The sequence below is a fragment of the Equus caballus genome, chromosome 10, assembly GCF_041296265.1.
Source record: "Equus caballus isolate H_3958 breed thoroughbred chromosome 10, TB-T2T, whole genome shotgun sequence".
Classification (NCBI taxonomy): Eukaryota; Metazoa; Chordata; class Mammalia; order Perissodactyla; family Equidae; genus Equus; species Equus caballus.
In genome coordinates this window covers 38,714,703-38,728,395 of record NC_091693.1, presented here as the reverse complement: position 1 = coordinate 38,728,395, position 13,693 = coordinate 38,714,703, and positions in this window count along the sequence as shown.

Sequence of the window (13,693 nt, the reverse complement as noted above, 5' to 3'; positions counted from 1 at the left end):
ATATATCTCTGTTTCTCAGCTATCTGTCTACTTATCTATCATCATCATCTGTCTGTCTATTATCTGTGTCTATTTAGGTTAGCACTATGTTCTTTAATGTTACCTTTCTTACCTATGTTTAGGTATAGTAAGAGTCTCTGGATTACTTTAAATTTCACTGAATTACAGAGACAGGACACTTCTCAAAACTGTTTTTTCTTATAATCCAGTTACAAAGATTCTATCTGGAAACCACTCAGATGGATAAATGGACAGATTTTTAATTCCTGCTTCATATAGCACCCTAAGTTTCTAAAGGTCTGGAAGAATCTTGTGTATTTCTGTAATTTCTGGAAGCCAAAGTTTTAAAAGACTAGTGAGTACAGAGGTAAGACTGAGAGATGACCTATGTAATTACAGATAAGATGCACAGATGCTGATATATGGCATTTTATGGGGCAACTCTTTCCAGAAGAGCTTCCACAGCCTTTTCCTGAAGCAATCACGATGGAGTGCTCAGTTCACAGACTCTGGAATCAGACTGCTTGGGTTCATAGCCAAAATTCTCCACAGTAGTAACTGTGTTCTTGTGGGAAGCTTCTTTGTGTTTCCATATTTGTGTCTTATTATTATGTATAATAATAATAGTACTTACATTATGGGCTTTTTGGTAAGGATTAATGAAATTAATCCCTGTGAAATGCCTAGATCTTAAGGGTTTACAGAGGTAGCTTTAAAACTCTTGTTGTAGTCTTAGAGTGCTACTGAGGCCAAATGATCCCAAGGCGTTGAATTCACTACAATTAAGTTAACAGAAAAAACCTCAAACTCTGTTGTACATTTCAGTGTAAACAATTGCTTATAAGAACTATATGACATTGTAAATGAATCAGTACAAAATTATTCTCACTGCTATGGAGAAAGAACTCAAACAACCATGTTGTATATACTTTAATTTACTCATTCATAACTCAGACATACTTATTGATCTCCATCTATGGACTGAGGATTTATACGAAGGCCAACTCTTTCCCGGAAGAGCTGATTGGGTGCAAAGTTCGTATTTCCTTTGGCAACTGTAGAGCAAGATGAGCAAACAAGACCCCACTTATATCTTTATTTTAAACACATATTTCCAGGTATGGCACCCCCAGTGAGTTGTCCCCATATATCCCTCGATATTTTTGTTTCCTTGGGTAAAACTGAATTTGTACCATACTATATAAGTGAAGCATCTTCTGAATAGTCAAATTCTAAGTGATGTAGGAGTAGGGGTAATGAGACACAAGTAGAGGTAAAGATTGATATTGGGTAAAATCTCTGATTTTATGTGGTTCTGATTTGACAATCTAACTCTTCATATTTTCTCAATAGTATATAAAAAATTATCCATAGTTCCATACCATTGCCCATACAAAACCACTTTTAGCATTTCAGCCTTTTTCTTCTCTGTCTCTCTGTATAAATATTACTAAAAAGGAATCATGCCACATACGGGAATGCTTATTTTTGCATTTTCTCTTTTTACTTTTTATCATACTGTAAATATTTTTCATATCATTATACATTCTTTAAAAATAAGATTTTGATTTATATAAATTATTCCATCAAATGACTATTATATTTTATTTAATAATTCATATCTTAATGGCCAAGAAAGTTGTTGCATTTTTATAATAAATGCAAATTTTTGAAAATTCATTCCTGCATGCTTTTCTAATTACCTCTTTAGAATAAGCACTTAGGATTCAATCTAATGGGCCAATGTTTATGAACATTTTTAAGGCCCTTGATAGTTTACCAAGTTTCTCTCCTCAAAACTGTGATCCATTTATACTTCTGTTTGAGTATGATGATTCAATGCAACCTCACAACATTGGCTATTAAATATTAAAATATTTTATTGTTTTCAAAAAATAAAAAATGTCACTTTGTTTTAATTAGTATTTTTATTATAACTGAGGTTAAAAACGTCCCCATTCATAGCTTTTCTTTCTTAAATGAAGTATTCATTTTATGCATTTTATTCATTTTCTGAATAAGGTATCCATATTTTTTCACTAATTTGTTCTAACATTTTCATTTATTGAGAATATGAGTACACTGCCTATCAAATTGGTTACAACCACTTTCTCCACTTTATATTGATTTTAAAATTCATGTTTTGGCTTTAAAGTAACATTTTTTTCTGATTATAAAAGTAGAAAACTTGCAAAATAAAATATAGAGGAAATAAAACTCACTATAATCTCACCATGCAGAGATAAATGTCCTTAACATTTAAGTATTTCTGTAATTATTATATATTCGCTCTTTATTCATGTTTTGCTGGAAATTTCTATGAAAATCTGGGAGTAGAAAACTTAAGCAATTATGTTCACAAAATAATCACAATCAGAAAAATCTCAGTATACAATCTATTTTTAGGAGAGGTGATATTTCAAAATAAGAGCACAGTAAAACATATCACAGCCAAAAACGAATGAATCTCCATTCATCAGGCACTAGGACCTTTAGATAGAGGAAGTAATTGAGATCAATACAGAAAGAATTATACAAGAGGAAGACTTCCTCTGAATCTACTAACATAGCTCCATGAGCTTCTAAGTCTCGTATGCCATGCTGTAGCTCTTGTTAGCAGAGGCAGGAAGGAGAAAGAATCAGAACATCCTGTCATTTCTTTCAGCATGACCTCCATGCAGGCTGGTCATGTAAGAAACTTGAAAAAAACATTGCATAACTTTAAGTGTAGCACTTCCAGCTGTCTACTTAGCAGGAGAAGATAATTTATGTCCTCTCTCTCCATAGTGGACAAGGCAGAAATGGGGATCAGGATTTGGGTATGGTACATTCTAACATCAAAGTAACAAAAAAGACAAAGAGAACTCAAAGTCAGGAAGGGCATCAGTATTCTTTGAACATAATTAGATCAATTACTGGCAGGGGGATTATGAATCTGATACGTAGAGATCAAGAGGGTAATATGTAAAGTCTTATGCGTAAAGTCTTGTATGTGGGGGCTACTATTGACAAAGGACTAATTAGTTCAGTGTAAGATGTATTTGATCTACCCAGAAACTCAGGTAACCGAAGATTGAAAAAAAGAAGAAAAAACATAAAATGCAGTGCATAGTGCAGGATTACAAACAGTCTTCTCTCTTTGTTTCCTTTTCTGGCATTCAAAGCTTATCATGAGCTCCTCCTCCCAGGAGCACAGGTGGTAGAGGAGAGAATAAGTCTTGCTGACAACACAAGCTGGGGCCTGCAAGTTGTAAAATTTGTGGACTACAAATACAGTCTTGGATAATATTAACTTCTAACTGGAAGGGTGTTGAGCCTGGAGGCAGAGGATTTAGGGAGGTGAGAGGAAGTCAAAAAGTCAAAGGCGAGGGAGTGGTGCTCGGTGGGCAGAAAGAAGAGATCGCGCGAGAGAGAATTGTCTGAGTAGAACATGCTCTCCTGGCCTAGAAAACATCTGTGTATAGACATCTGGATAGTGTGGTCAGTAAAGCTATATAACCATTTACAGGTTAAGGATTAGCGTGATTACCCAATGCTAAGACTTCATACCTGAGTTCCCTCAAGCAGTACAATTTTAACTTTACCACTGGAAGCCTTAATTAAACAGATACTTAAAACTTCTTTGAAATATATGTATGTGAGTATTTACTAGAGGGATCAAGGTAGTAACTGGCTAATGGAGGATTGTATTCCCTCTGATTCTTTGCAGCCAGTGTCAGGGATGGCGATCCCTTTAGTGGAGGAAGAGAGTGATAAAAAGACCAGAGATAAAGTCATAGTGTTTCCTCCCAAACCCTTGCCACTCCCATGCGACCAGAAAAACAACACCCCAGGAGAGCTACAAAGACCAAGCCCATATCAAGTCCATGGTCTTGGTTACATTTCCAAATGAAAGATGAGAAATTCTAAAACTTTTATAGACTTCACTTGATTAAATTACTTATATTACGACAATGAGGACAAAGCACAACATTTAAAAATTTAAAAATTCTGGGGCAGCAGTCAGATAACACTAAGCTGAGTACTTACACTCATTTGTTAGCATGTCAGATATTAGACGATAATACAAATGACACTATGTCCACCCACTTGGGTTTTATAATGCAAACAAAAAGAGATCTGAATACACAGATGATCCTCTCATCATAATTATGTGCATTTAGTGGTGTAGAAATGGACCGCACCAATGAGTACTGACATCACCTTGGGCATTGTGTACCTCTGCAATGGGGAAGCATTCTAACAGTAACTTTTCATTTTGCTAAGCTGACAGGACTGCCCGAGGAATGGCCCTGCAGAAAGACAAATGCACCAGGAAAAGTAATTGTTCTTCATCAGCTCTAAGGGGGAATAAGAAGAAACAGCCTATATTTTTAGTTATTCTCTTGAACTAATAAGTACATTTCAACAATTCTCAAGTTGCAGTGAAATGGAATACTTTATTAAGATAGGAGGGTTTAGTAAATGAAATCTACTAAAATAATGTAAAATACTGTTTTTTCACAAACCATAGATTTGCTCTATTAAAGTTGGTCAAATCACATTTGCTTCCATGTCCAAATGACTTCTCTTGATTATAGGGGAAACTGTTTTGCGAATACAAAAACAAAAGTTTGATTTATCTTCCAATCATTGCTTTTAATTGTGCCCTCCTGATGATATCTCAGACAGATTTTATGATTTTTCCACCTCTTTCAGTATTTAACCAGACTCATTTCAGTTGGTGGGTGTCGGTCCTCCTCACTTTAAACACCAGTCTCCTGTCTGATTGAAATTCTTTTATTCCCTCCTTGAAGTTCAGATCATATCATCTTGAAACGGAGTGACAAAGACATGAATTTCTCTCATGCATTCCCTCCTCCTCCTTCTCTAATTTCTCCTCTGGAGTTTGGGGCAGTGCTTAAGGTTAATTCCATGGAAATTAATTTGCTGAAATCAGTTCACCAAAACCCAATTCTCCCAATAGTCAGTTTGGCAAATAGATTGAATGAATAACCTATTTGCTTCTTTTAACTATATATAAATTTTACAGCAATTCATACTGAATGTTAAGTTTTTGCAGGTTTGAGCTTTTTTATGAAGATTATTTGAATGGCTTTCATTTTGTCTTCTTTTCAGCATTTTAAGCTTCCCTGCCACATATGGTTTTGCAGGTTCTTCATACTATCAGGCTCCCACTTAGAGAAAGAGCAGTGCTGAAATTCAGGCCATTCTTTGATTGCCAGGCCATTAATCTATGGGGCTGGTTTCAACTGGAAGGAATGATTTTTTAAAATAATTTACACAAAAGTGTGCTATATGGATTAGTAATAGGCACTGCAGTGTTAAAAAGAAGAGGCAATCTGAAAGGCCTGCATATTCACATTTTTAACTTTGAGAAAATTCACAATAAATAATTAGCAAGCATAAAAAGTGAAAAGAAGCAGCAAGAGAGAGGACCCTTTGCCAGGAGCAAGATAGAAAAGAACATCGAAATACAGCACATCTTGGAGTGCTAAAATGGAAGGATGTACGGATGGGCAAGAAAAGGTCAACTGAGGGGCCAAAGAATAAGAGATGGAGGGAAGATATTGAGACTGAAGGCCTTCGAGAGAGTAGAAATATTAGGAAGCAGATGTTTCTGATAAAGTAGTATTCTCTTCTTGTCTTAATAAGGACACGTCATGGCCAACTTGTCCCGCTGAGAAAGAGGTTCATTCCTGTGTAGTTCCTTTAAGCACTGTGTGTTCCCTTGGCCTCAAACTAGTGACATCACACCAGCTTTCTCTGGTGTACAAGCCTCTTTGGCAACCACGTGGTGACAGTGCTGGCAAGGTGGTATCCTCCAGTCTTATCCTCCCTTGGCTGTCAAACAAGCTTTGGGGAAGGTGAAGGATTCACCTTCTGTTCCTCTCAGCATCTATAGCTTTAGAAGGAGCAGTCCCGGGCACCTTTCTGTAAGCAGTCTGCCTTCCATGTGATCTTGCTCCGCTAGCACCAGGGAAGATCGCAGAGTTTCCCGGGCAATGGGCAAATCAACATCAACGCCAATCTTCCATTCTGGAAAGCAATCTCCACCCCATCTTCATAAGTGATTCCCTTGGGCTCCTTCTCTCAGTTTTGATGGGGAGAAATTCCATTCCACAGAAGTAGTATCTGCTCTATTAGTCTTCTCCTGACATTATTGAAGGGTAAAAGTGGAGATAGAAAAAAAACAAACAAACAAAAAAGTGGAGATAGTATTTGCCTTTGTAGCCACACTAGTTGTCCATATCTGGCATCCATTTGAATTAGTCAGTGCTATGCCAGACTGGTTAGTAAGTATTTTTAAAACCATCCCTGATGGAATTTATTCTCTGAGTTTGCTCCTCTCAACACGTCCTGTGAGGAGGTGGCAGACTCTAATTACAGGTCTTTCTCAGAACATATAAATTGGGATAGTCAGTTCCTTTAGTCTCTAGCTTTGGGCCTTGGTAACAATTCTAGGGCCAAAGAAAAGCCCCACTGGCCATTCTATACCATTCTCTAAAAGCAGTTTAATAATGCTGCCATGACAATAGGTATTTCACTGTTTTTTAAAATAATCATAAAATTACATGATGCAATACTTTCTTTGGTTAGTAGTAATGTTATGATGCTTATCAGTTTATGTATATGCTTATTCAACATATATCTACTCAATTTGAATTATGATCCAGGCAATTTAAGTGATATAAAATGAATATAAATAAAATTAGAACCATAAAATCAAGAAGCTGAAGTCTTTAGGCGAGAATAACAAAGACCTTAGTACGTATAGATAAAGCACAGTGATAGTTAAACATGAGAGATTGTACACACTTGATGGAACAGATTAATTTGACCCAGGTCCTGAAGGAAACAGGAATTGCAGTCACAAAAATAGAAAAGATGTAAAATGCTATGAAAGTACCCTCAGATCATCCATCTTCTCTTCTGAAATGCAGTTAATAATTTGTGCTGCTTTGAATTATTTTTCCTCAATACTTATGAAATCTTACACCTGCATGCCTCTAGATTGATTTGGAAATTCTCAATTACTATATCAGGAAATTCTGAAAAAACAATTTCTCCATTCTATATTTTAGTCATATTGTTGAGTGCCTATTACTATGTGCCTATCAGAAATAAAAGATACTGTCTTTACCCTAAAGGAGCTCACAGTCTGGTAATAAACAAATATGATGCGTGATTCTTACTATCCATTCAACTTTTCAATTTTGGTGGGGAAGCAGAGCGCTGGGAGTCAAGATGATTCTGTACACGTCATAAGGCATCCACGTTTTGCCGTGCATCAATTAGCCTTTCCCGACTCTAGGTGACTATAGATATTTTCTTCTCTATACTAAGGGAAAGGTTTCTATTCCTCTTCCCCTAAGAGTTCTGGACAGGCATATAAATGACTTTATTTCTTAAAACGGACAGAATTTGAGCAGCCTGTGTTCACTGAATTCTCAGCAATGAATGTGCAAACCATCTTGTATGATCTTGATACCAGGAACGATTTAGAAAAACTCCTTGTTGAAACCATAATTTTATCTGATGTGGAATATATATCCACAGTGTGAATAAGAAGATCCAACAGCAGCTCTTGATTTTTCTGAATTAAAAAGGGAATATTTATAAACTTAATAAACAACGAACAGGCAGATTTTTGAAATTCCATATGCACAAATTTGGAACGTTAAATATAAATACTGAAATGAAAGAAAAAATATGATCTTCGAATATGACAATGTGATTAGTCTTAAAATTAAATGAACTTTTATAAATCTGGTTTTTTTTTTTTTTGAGTAAGATTAGCCCTGAGCTTGATACCGACCCTAATATCAGTTTCCCCACATTAAACCCAGCATATATGGGGTTAAAACCAAAACACTCATTCCCTGCTTACTCTCTGGCTTCCTGGCTCCAGAATCTACTATCCTCCTTGGAGACAGACACCTTCAAGGACAAGCACCTGGATTATCTCCTCCCCACAAAGAGATACAGACTGGTGGGAAAGCTGCTGACCAGCAAGGTCACAGGCTTCCTCCTCTCTGTAAGTGTCTCAAGGCCAAAGACAGGCTGGTGGGAAAGCTCTGACCAGCAAGGCCATATGCTCCCCCACCCCTACCTAAAGCCCCAATAAAAACCCTTCCTTTTAGCTTTTCGGGGAGTTTGGGATTTCAGCATTAGCTGCCCTCTCTCCTTGCTCAGTGCTGTGCAAAAATAAAATTCCTACTTTCTTCCACCACACCCAGTGTCAGAGATTGGCTTGCTGTGCAACGGGTGAGCAAACTCACTTCAGGTTCGGTTTCAAGCTAACATCTGCCACCAATCCTCCTCTTTTTTGCTGAGGAAGACTGGCCCTGTTAATCCATGCCCATCTTCCTCTAGTTTATATGTGGGATGCCTACCCCAGCATGGCTTGCTAAACGGTGCCATGTCCACACCCGGGATCCAAACCGGTGAACCCCAGGCCGCTGAAGCTGAACGTGCACACTTAACTGCTGCGCCACCAGGCCGGCTCCTATATATCTGTCTTTTTAAGGCAATTAAAACACAAAAGGAAAATGGAAAGATCAAGACATCCTCATATAATTCATCAAGAAGACATAGAAATAGCAACTAATCTTATAAAATTTCTATCAATAGCATCTAGAAAGTAAATATCCCAAACTATTAAAGAAATCATTTCCGATGGTAAGTGCATGGCTGATTTCTTTTGTTTGTAATTTATTATATTTTCTAAAGTTTCTAAAGCATATGCAAATTATTTTTATCATCAAAAATATTAACATTTCTATTATGAAAACTTCAAAAATAAAGAGAAATGTCAATCAAGGCCTACATACTCAATTCCTTGAATTAACAGTCTTCAATATTTTGCAAAAATTGCTTCATCTACCCCTTATTTTTTCTTCTTTTATTTATTGTTAAAGTTATTTTAAAGCAAATCCCAGTCATCACATCATTTTACCTCTGCATACATCAGCACATACCTCCAAAAATTATCGACAATTTCCTGCATAAAGTCAGTATTGTTTTCAAACATGAATTAGCAATAATTCCTTTATAACAACTAATATCAAGCACATAATCAAACTTCCAGGATTTTAAAATTTTTGGTTTGTCTGAACCAAGATCCCTAAAAATCCATACATTGCTCACATTAAGTTGTTATGTCTCTGGGTCTCTTTCAATATGGAGCAGTCCTCACTAACTTTGTCTAAGCCATTGAATTTGTTTCAGAAACAAATTCTTTTTAACTTCTGGGGTGTTTCTATCTTTAACTTCTTATGCTAATCATAATCATAGTCATTTTCATTCTGTCTAGTCTACTTATCAGTCTATGAAGATTTTCTGTATTTCCTTGCTCTCATTTTAGGAAAAATTCCTTCAATCAAGGATTTATTTCCATTTTGTCATTTTCTCTGGCATATTTAGAGGAGTGGGATTTCCAAACTATTTAGAAAGACAGAAAAATGTTTTCCTTTTTATGGAAAAGTTTTTCTTTGTTTTTAGAGTTGAGAGATCCTGCTAGAGAATAGTGATTTGAAATATTTCTCCTAATAGTTCTGCTCTTTAAGAAGTTTACCCACAAGGTGGAGAAAACCAGCACTCCAAATTGCTAAAAATTTTGTTTATAAGAATTTCCTTTTATGTCATTTTTGGCTGACTAAAATATTTTTTTCTTTCCCAATGAGACTGACTTTCTCTGTAATAGTTTTAGAATGCATATGTCATAAACTCAATTACTTTTCTACCTATTTCTTTCTTCTGTCTTTTCTTTCATGTTTATTATCTACAGTTAATATAGGAATTCGTGGGAGCCTAGTTAATATACACAAATGCAAATCATATTAACCTGATCTTATTTTTGAAGGGATGGACCTTTTGCTAAATATTTTAAAGCATTAACTATGACACTATCTCAATTTCATAATCCCAAAATAGGTTCATTTAATAAGGACACTGAGCACACTTTTTAAGAGTCTCATCTTTTACATATTTTAAAGAGATTTTTTTTGTTGTTCTGAAAAAAAAAGTAACGTAAAGACTTTTGTGGGGTTTTTTTCTCCAAAACTGAGTGAATAAAAATCAGCTATGTTATTTCAGAAACGCTTCCAACCTGAGTTCATCTCTTTCCTCTAGAATCAAACTTGGGTCCATGAAGGAGATAGGGCACAGTGGAGCAGAGTCGATAGTTGCCATGACCATGCCAGCTCAGTTGACTTAAACACTGTGTCCCAGGCCACCGGGCCCCCATTTATATATTTGTTTAGCTTTGTATGAGCATATGTTTGTTATGTTCAACCATGTGGGATTATCTTGTTTTGGAAACATACGTGTTGCAATACAAAAGCTGCAAAATACTTGTTTCTGCTGTTTTCTTCTGAGGACTAATTTCCATAGAGAACAAAGCAAACATACTAGATCCTCTTTTACTCCAGGATCACCATAAATTTTCCTGTTGCCAGGAGCAGAGACCAGCAGTTTTCAGTCAGGCTACTGGAGTAATTCTTCACTTTTACCTTCAATCAATGGAGATTTTTGTTTTTATTTTACTTTTATTTTAGTGAATTATTTCAAACATATGACACTCAGGAGTGAGCCGAGAGAAGATCAAGACTGATTTTAAGTTTTCCTTCTCTTTGGATCCGAAGAGCAAATTTATGTTCCTAATCCAGTTTTAATAACTAAGACACATCAAGCCAATTCCTTTTCTTCCATGGAATTTCCAAGCTTTCTGCTCATGTTTCTCTTTCTGTGGTCCATCCAGCCAAGCAGACAACTTCATTCATGAGTCTCTATTATGCCCTGATGCCTTCATGTATGAACCTGAGGCACAGGTCTTGGGAGACAGATGACTTATTCAAAAGACAAGAATACTGAAAGTGTCAGAATATAAATCACTGTTTATCTAAATCTACTCATTATTAGCGATTTTTAAAATTCACCTATTTAAGTTATCTATCTGTTTAAGGCTAATTCTTTACCTGAATCACCTCAGCAGACATCTGTGTCAACACTGTCAGCCTTGAACTGTAAATTCTCAAGAGACAGATGACGTCTGTCCTACTTGCTGCGCACAGCAACTAAGAAAGCATGTTATGAAGATAGATTCTCAATGTGTTTTAATGGTGATAAATTTTACCGAGTGAATTTTAATATCTTATTCTGATTAATTTTTGAAAGGGAAACATCCCTATCAGTATACCACACAATTACCGCTAGCGCATTTGAAAAGAAAATTAAGATATAAAATATATTTGAAGTTTATATCTGAATTATCTCAACTACATTAATTTTGCACAAGATACAATCTAAGTGCCGTTGAGTGGACAGCAATTTAAAAAAACCTTGAAGATTAGGCTTCTATTAGTATCCAATTAATGATACAGTAGCTTCATTAAGGAACTATGTTTAATTTAGTCTTCATTCATTTAAAATTTTAAACTTAGATTTGGCTCAGGGCTATTGTACTTTCTTTCAGACTGATACTGATAATCATGTGACTCTGAAGAAATTAGCATGCTGATAGTATTCTCAGTTTATTTTAAAGCTGCAGTTGTCAGTAGGATAACAAAAGAACTCATGTATAAAACAAGTAAAGTCTTGTCACAAAATCATTATTTAGTCAATAATGCTAAATTATACTCCAATGAACTTAGATACCAATTTTTCTGCCAAAATTACAAAATGAATTTTTATTTTAGAAAAGTTTCCTTTTTTTTTTTTACCTATTGCCCAATGTGTTTTCATCCATGCAATCAAAATACCTTTTGGACTTAATTTTTTATACATAGTCTTCTTGGAGTATGCTTAATTTATTTGAGATTCAGAAAAACGTCACCCCAGAAATTTTTAAGAAAAAGAACAACTCCATCAGGGGGTATTGTTCATTGCCCAGGAGGTAGTGTTCATCTTTTGGATGGAATGAACCAGGAGAAAACTCCATAGCTCTTCCATAATCTAAGCTGAACAATGTCACATCAAACACAATTTTATTTGAATTGCAACACAAAAGCACATTCCAAAGGAAATTAAGTAATTCACCATTTCGAATAATCTAGAATTCTTGTTCCTCTCTTAGTTCAGTTAATTAAGGAGTGGGAAAATATGTAGAATGTTTTAAAGTCAAGTTCTTTAATGACTTTGTAAATCAAAAGTCCTAGAGTGAAGCCTTGCCTTTTTGGTCTCTCTGCTGCTGCTCTCCTGCAAGCATCCTGGGCCCCACCATCCTGAACCAGCGCAGTCAGGGAGTCAGGACCACAGCCTCTGGAATGGCTGTACTGTCCCCTACCATGGCACTTTTGCTCTGGCCTCTTTCTTGGAATGTTTTCTTTTCTCTTCTCAGGATTGACTTCTTGTACCTCGTTCAAGCTTCCATTTCAAGTCCTGTCTTCAACTTGAGGGCTTCCTTGGCCACTCTTGTTCACAATCCTCTTAGACTACACCAGAACCAAATTATTTGACAATTGCAAAAAAAAAAAAAAATTGTCATATGACAATCTCATTTTTGTTATTTAACTTTTATAGTAGTGTTAAACTTTGTATGTTCACAAGCTTTTCTGTAGAGGGTAGAGTCAGTAAATTAAAATTCTGTGTATTCCTTTTGTTGCAAAGTGGAGTACAAAGAAAGTGTTCCATAAACATATGCTTAAGAGTGGACAAAGAAAGCGAATGAGGGGGATGGCCTGCAGAGCGCTCTCAAATTGAGTTAACATTGTGTAGCTCTAGAAAGTTGCTTCATTTGGGTAACAACACAAGTAAACTTTAATGACAAGAGAAAAGGGACTAGTCTGTTCGTCCTGGGTACACAAAACTCTCGTAAGGATAGTTGGTTAAATATGATGAATAATATGGTTTCCTACTAGACACTACATTTTTGATGGATTAAAACTAGTCATATGACCAGAAGTCTTGGTAACAAACTCACTTTTATGAATTGGAAAAATAATTTAAAATAACATTTCTTTTATTAGGAGACGTTGAGTGAGGAAGGAAAAATAGATCTGTCCACAGTGGTTACGTGAGGTAAGTTGGATTCAACACACACTTTAATTGACAAGCACCATCTTTCTCCATTCTTCTACCCTGTTAGAAATAAACATGAATGAATATTTCTGTACCTGAATTTGAAGGACGAGGAGGTGATTGAGAAATAATTTCATATGGAGAGAGAGATGTTTGCCAGCTTAGGGCAGGGGCTTTTCACATTGAGTTCATTTTATTTATTTGCTTGTTTATTTGTTGTTTGCTTATTCTAACTGAAATATTATATGCATATACACAAACAAAAAAACAGATAAAATTGAGGTGACTACAGGAAAAAAGAGGAACCATAAAGAGAAATCATTTGTGATTGTAAAAATATTTTTATTTTTTATATTTATAATAATAGGACACAGAGAATACACATTAAAGAAAAAAGGTATAGTATTAAGAGAGAGAGAAATCATACACTGACCTTGTTTCTGAAGGCCTGCCCTTACAATCATACTTCCACTCCGAATTTGAATCAGGGGCCATTATGACCAGAGAGCCCGCCTCACTAAGGAAGGCTCCTTCCTTCCTTCCTTCTGTTTTTCAGGTAGACTTTGTAGATAAATATGAGGTTTCTTGTTACATAGCAAAAAGCTGAAATAAAATACATTAACATTTTATGGGAAAACTGATTGTTTTTTTCTTTAGCAATTTTTATATTTCA